The sequence below is a fragment of the Dermochelys coriacea genome, chromosome 4, assembly GCF_009764565.3.
Source record: "Dermochelys coriacea isolate rDerCor1 chromosome 4, rDerCor1.pri.v4, whole genome shotgun sequence".
In the NCBI taxonomy this organism is placed as follows: Eukaryota; Metazoa; Chordata; order Testudines; family Dermochelyidae; genus Dermochelys; species Dermochelys coriacea.
This window is the reverse complement of record NC_050071.1, coordinates 106449545-106456811: the sequence shown is the minus strand read 5'-3', so window position 1 is coordinate 106456811 and position 7267 is coordinate 106449545.

Genomic DNA, 7267 nt, shown 5'->3' with positions numbered 1-7267 from the left:
ACATACTCTGTCAGCTGCTGGTCCCTCAAAGTTTGTACCAGGCTCTTTTTTGCACCCTGTTTATTCAGTGCCTTGGGCAGGGCACCTGGGAAGAGGAAAAACCCTCCAGTGGGTATCACAGTGATTCTTCTGGCCAGGTATCCACCAGAAGGTGAAAAATTATTGTGCATCTTGCCCAGAGTGTCAACGCACAGGCCTGAAAGGAATGCTGATTGTTCACCTCATCCCTTTCCCAGTTGTTGGGACCCCATTTGAGCAAATAGGACTTGACTTGGTGGGCCCACTATAACAGAGTGCATCCAGCCACCAGTACATCCTTGTGAGATTGTGGATTATGTGACCTGGAAGCAGTCCCATTATGGACTGCCACTACTCCTGAAATAGCTGCTGAACTCATCAAGGTCTTTGCCCAGGTAGGGCTACCCTGTGAAATATTAATGGATCCGGGGACAAACATGACTTCCCAGTTGATGGCCGACCTCTGCCATCTTTTAAGTATATGAGCCCTCAGAACTTCCCTATACAATCCCTAAATGGATGGATTAGTGGAACATTTTAACAAGACCTTGAAGAGCATGCTACACAAATTCACAGTAAGGATCTGTGACAGTGGGATACATTACTCCCTGCCTTGTTGTTTGCTATATAGGAGGTACCCCAAGCCTACACAGGGTTCTCCCTCTTTGAATTCTGAAATGGGAGTCAACCCCAAGGTATCCTCGACCTTCTGAAGGAGGGCTGGGAAGAGCAGGAGAGCCGAGTAAAGGGGGTCATACACCTTGTGCTACAGCTATGGGAGAGATTTCAGATGCTAGGGGCCTTGGACTGGCCCACACCAACAACAGAGACAGGTATGGAATTCCTCAGCCTAGCTGGATATTATTGATGTTTTGTACTGATTTTGCAACTTTGGCAGCCCCCTTGACTGACTTAACAAGGAACTCCTAGCCCCAGAAAGTCTAGTGATCTATGGAATGTGAGGCAGCCCTCCAGGCCTTTAAAGAACAGCTGACCAAAGAGTCGGTTTTGGTCGATCCTAACTTCCAGAAATCCTTCATCCTGCAGACCAACACATCCGAGGTAGTACCGCCCCGATCCCTATCTCAGGGAGATGCTGGAGAGGAACATCCTAAATTGTATTTGAGTCGAAAACTGTTCCCAGAGAAACCCGTTACTTGAACACAGAGAAAGAGGCCTTAGCTGTCATGTGGGCCATAGACTAAGATATTACCTGTAAGAGAACACATTTTGCCTGGTTACAGACCATGCACCCCTCCACTGGTTGCATCACATGAAAGAAACCAACCCCCGAATAATGCAATAGTACTTATCCCTAAAGCCCTATGATTTCCAAGTGATGCACCACCCAGGAAGGGCACATGCCAATGTTAATTTATTTTCTTGGCCAGAGGGCAAGGAAAGAGACCTTGAGTCCCCACCCAGTCCACTTTTAAAGAGGAGGGTGTGTGACAGGGCACACTTGCCCCGCACTGCATGGGTGGGGGTTAATCCTACATTGTGGGCTGAGGAAGCCATGGCCCCTTTACCCTACTGGGCATGCTCCAGGTGTACCAGTATAAAAGAGCAGCTCGGCTCAGTTGGGGCTGACTGCCATGGGAGAAGGACCTGCTTCAGCCAAGGCTCAGCAGGAGCATGGGACTGTAGGAGCTGGGGACACTGCAGCCCAGGCAGATGCCAAAGCAACCCTGGAGACCTTGCAGGGTTTGGAGGTGCTGGAGAAAGGGCAGACCAGAGAACCTAGAGGTAGCAGAAATGCCCAGACCACAGCAGCAGGGATGACAGCAGGAAGCAGCCATAAGAAATCAGGCAGCGGACTGGTGAGTGAGCTTGTCAGGGTTCCCTCCCCACTCTGAACTCTAGGGTACAGATGTGGGGACCTGCATGAAAGACCCCCTAAGCTTATTTCTACCTTAGGTTAAAACTTCCCCAAGGCACAAACTCTTTGCCCTTGGAGGGTAAGCTGCCACCACCAAGTGATTTAACAAAGAATCAGGGAAAGGACCACTTGGAGTTCCTATTCCCCCAAAATACCCCCAAGCCCTTGCACCCCCTTTCCTGGGGAGGCTTGGGAATAATATCCTAACCAATTGGTTACAAAGTGGTCACAGACCCAAACTCCTGGGTCTTAGGACAATAGAGAAATCAGGTTCTTAAAAGAAGGATTTTATTTAAAAAAAAGTTAATCACCTCTGTAAAATCAGCATGGAAAATAAATGTACAGGGTAACAAAAGATTCAAAAACACAGCAGAATTCTCTAGGCTTAGTTTCAAAGTACAAAAAACACCAAAAAACCTCCCTCCAGCAAAGGAAAAATTCACAAGCAGAACAAAAGATAATCTAACACGCCTTGCCTGGCTTTTACTTACAATTTTTTGTAATATGAGAGACTTTTAGGATGGTTTATAGGAGAAGGAGTTTTCTGTCCGGATGCTTCTCCACTTCCCAAGAGAACACACAAAACAAAACCCTTGCCCCGCTGCAAGATTTGAAAGTAACTTCTTTCCCCACTGGTCCTTTTGGTCGGGTGCCAACCAGGTTATTTGAGCTTCTTAACCCCTTACAAGTAAGGAGGAATTCTAGACTACCCTTAGCTGAATGGTTATGACAGAGCTTGAAGCCTTGGGTGTTTCAGCTGGAGCCTTCCCCACTGACTCAGTGGCCCACGCTATGACCACTAAGAGGCCCTGGACTGCGGTCTGATGGAGAGGGAGGGCCCCAACCCCCCTTCTGGGGGTTCAACCCCTCCCCTCGTGCCTGGCAGTGGCTGCTAGACCATACTGCCCATACTTCCTGACAATAGTCATTGGGGCTTACAGCTCTGCTGATAAGAGCGAGCATGTGGACTCAGGCTGGGAAGGATGTAGACCTAAGTTACATATGCCCTCTGCCTTATTCCCTAAGAGAGGTGGGTGCACTTACCTTGCACAGGATAGTGTTTCCCCCAACCCTGTCACAGCCAGCTTTGCAAGGAAACCTAGGAAAACCTATAGCTTCTAGTGATTTCCCTCTTTGCAGGGTGGAAAGATGGTGGATCGGTAAGGTCATGGATCCACCAGCCCACCAACATACAGGAAGCACTATTGCAGAGGATGTATATCTCATTCATGGCATTTCAGCAGCCCCTTTTCTCCCTGGCCCCTGACCACATACACAATACACCACTGAACTGATCTAGCTCCAGTTGGGTAAAGCCCTCCTCATCCTTGGTATGGAGGCAGCATTTCCCCCAAAATGCATGTCATGGAAAACAACATGAAAAGTCCAACTGTGTTTCCTTTTATGGGCCAGTTTGATTCCCTTGCTCACACTGAGCAGCACCTTACTCTGCAAATAGTCTCATTGATCTTTCTGGGGATAACCATGGAGTAGGGTGCTACTTAACATGAGTGAGGGGATCAGAATCTAGCTCCAATGAAAGGCAAAAGTTTCACTGGTTTCAATGAGAGCAATAGGGCCTATATGCTTAATAGCTGGTCTTCCAACAATTATCATAATAAGATGAAGACTGTTACATCAGGCATGTGCATACAAAATAGATTAAGTTGGGTGTGGTTTTGTGCAGTATATTCTAAAATTCTATAGAACAAGAAAAAAAATCATTGCAAATCAGTGGCCTGTTCTGAAAATGTGGTTGCATACAGCTAGGTTATAGCTAGAATTTTATGTATGGGAGTAAGTCGCTATTCATTCTTGCATGATGGCAACAGTGAGCATAATAGGCATACATACAAAATTATGGAAGTTATTTAGAGAAAATTAGAAATTTGCAAGGTTCGGTCCTCAAATTATCCTTTGAGGATCTGGGCCTTAGTCTCTCATTTAACATGAAGAAAAGCAAATCAGGGGAGAAATTCTGTGCTCCTTAAAGAAAAATTTGTTCCTGATTCTATAAGGCTACTATTTTCAAAGATGCCTAAGGGTAGTAGGTGCTCACCTCCTATTGAAAAAAATCACTGGGATTTGGGCACACTAGGATCCTTTGAACATCCGAGTTTTCAGAATTTATTTTGCTTAGATAGGACTGCAGGACAGAACCCTGAACCACTGACAAAATTCATCCCTTGCTGTAGGAAAATGTGGTTTATTAACTCTGCACTAGGGAATCTGACTATGAAGGGACAAAACCTTATTGGCGTAAATTGCCTTACCTCTATTTAAGTAATTTTATCCTTAAGTGTTTATTATAGAAAGCTGCCTGAACAAATGCATCTTCTGCTTTAAAATGGGTAGAAATAAATAGCAATGCATATACACTCCAGAAAACACATTTGTCAACATTTTCAACAAAAAAATCATATGCTTTTTAATGGACTGCACTTTACTTGCTGACCTATGAATGTTGTTATCTACCACCTACTGCTAAATACATCCACTTTCAAGATGTGTCTTTTTAAAATTGGTGCCATAAGAAATTCCTATGTAATCACAGAATCTTAGAAATGCAGAGTTGGAAGGGCCCTCAAGAGGTCAAGACCAGCCCCCTGTGCTAAGGCAGGACCAAGTAAACCTAGACCAATCCTGAAAGGGGCTTGTCCAACTTGTTCTTAAACCTCCAATGAGGGGGATTTCACAACCTGCTGTGGACGCCTGTTCCAGAGCTTAACTATACTTATATTTAAAGTGTTTTCCTAATATCTAATCTAAATCTCCCTTGCTGTAGATTAAGACAATTTTTCTTGTCCTACCTTCAGTGGATATGGAGAACAATTGATCACCATCCTCTTTAAAAGAGCCGTTAATATGTTTGAAGATCATCAGGTTCCCCACTGTCTTTTTTCCTGAAGATTTCCTCATAAGTCAGTGTGACAGGGCATGACTCACCACTTCGGCACCGGCTGCTGGCTGTCCTGGGAATTAGCTCTGGTTCGCCGCTGTGCCCTCATCTAGTGGCATTTCGCCACCATTGCTTCTGCTCCAGATCTGCGTTGTCTCAAGGATCATGGCAATCCTCTTCAGGACACTGCCCTCCATCTGTGCCCCAGTCCATTCTCCCCCCTTCCAGAGGGGCAGCAGTCCTCTGTCCAGCCACTCGCCTCCATGGCCGATTGCAGCCCAAGGTTCTAGCCACTGGCCTCAATGGCAAACTGCAGCCCTTCACTAGCCACTCCCTTCAGTGAGAAGTGGGGGGGCGGCCTGCCCACTATGCCGGGTTCTGACCCAGGGACCCTCTAGGCAGCAGCCACAAGTTGCATCTCCTTTATCTCCCACCATCCATTTCCCTGGGTCACTTTCCCATGGCCGTATCACCTGGAAGCTCCCCTGACTCCCTCTCACTCCCCTGACCTGGCCCAGCACTGCTCTGCTCAAGGTGCTGGCGGTTCTCTCAGCCCTTCTCAGCCCCACTGGAGATGCCCTCCCAGTTTGACAGTGAACCATTGCTAACTACAGTTGGAGTATGGTCTTGCAATCAGATGTACACCCACATTTTAATAATTTCATCTAAGCCACATCTCCCTAGTTTGCTTATGAGACTATGTGGGACTGTGTCAAAAGCCTTATTAAAATCAAGATATATTATGTCTCCCTCTTCCTTCCTATCCACTAGGCCAGTAATGCTGTCAAAGAAACTTTACAGGCCCTAACATGAGATATGCATGTTGTATTCACAAGGTAGAAGCAGTAATGCTTTCCATCAGCATGCAATTAACCAAAAATGTCAAACATCATTCTGCTTTTCCTGATACTGCAGCAATCAGCATTTCTGTTGAGAAGAAGAATTACTTTGACATGGTAACACTTTGACAGACCCAACAGATATCCAAGTACATGTTCTGGAATTCAAACTGTTTGAAAGCTTTTTGGGTAAAATTCTTTAAAAGTTATGTAGCAGGGTTTGACTCTGGGAAGAGTAAATAAGATACGGCATTCTGTTTCAATCTTCTGTACTCTGCTGAAGACATCTTTAGATTTCACTATTGCAATACAAATGCAAGCATCAAAATGCAAACCTGTGTGACTTTTTTCCATTCTCAGTTGATACTTAAGGGCCAGCAAGAGTAAACAACATGAATTTAGAAAGATAGCAAAGCCACATCTCCTACTAGGGTCTCAAACATACAAGCAAAAAGTCAAACTGAGGCCCCAATTCAGCAACATATTTTGGCATGCTTAAATCCATTGCTATTTGGAAAAGCTCTTAAACATATACTTAACCATTTTGCTGATTAGGAATGGAATGTTGAACTGGGGCTGGAATGGGAAAGGGAGAAAACTGATTTTTAAAATCACTAAAACTGTCAGGGCAATTCATGGGTAAGTGTAGTATCTGAAACTAGTTTTAATCGATTATTTAAAACACTAGATTTAGGCTGTTTCCCTTCAAAATGTATTACAGGGTGTGCAAGTGAGATCAGAAGTTTTTAAATATTCTTGCTGATAAGTGTGCAAAATTTGACATCACCCCAAATTGTATTTAAACCACTCATTTAAGCGACACCAGTGATATTTAATCTGTATGATGCATACTTCGTATAAGCTTAGTTTTTTTAATAATTCAAATATTTTAGTATTTTAAGAAAAATATGCAAGATCCGTACATGTGAAAATGCAAAACCAGAGTAACAATGTTACAACAAGGGAATAAAGATGTTGATCATACTGTATTAGCTTTAGTCCATTATTTTGTCCTTAAAGTACATTTTGAGTGTAAAATTCAACTGGGTAGAGAAATGATCAAGTGACCACCATTGAACTACTTCTGACAAGAGCCCTGCTGAGTAAGCACCACATGATTAAGGAGAGAAGGATTTGGTTCCTAGTTAGCATAAGAAAACTACTGTAGTGGAGGAGTAGGTGTCTGTCAATAATTGATGTTTTATGCTGAGAGAATTTCATAAAAAAATTAAAAGTGTCTAATTGCAGCTAGCTTTGTATCCAGAAGAGATCGGCACTGGATGTATTCAGAGGAAGAGCATGAATTCACTCCTAAGAAAAGGAACAATGGTACAGATCAAAAGTTGCTACCTTTACTTAATCTAAATAAATATATACCCTTGGAGTTCTTTTCAAACCAGCCTTGGAGACAAGAAGGCTGGAGGGAAACTCCCAGTGCAGATTACAAGATAATAATAATGTGATTTTCCTCTCCAAAAGGATTGATGATCAATGTCCCCTGATCTACTCTGTAAATGTTAATTAAACCTCACCTTGAAGGTTTAATAGTCTCCTTAGATATGTCTTAATATCTAGGAGGGGCATATCTGAACATGTGATCTGAGGTAGTGGAGGAATTTAAAAAGCAGGCCT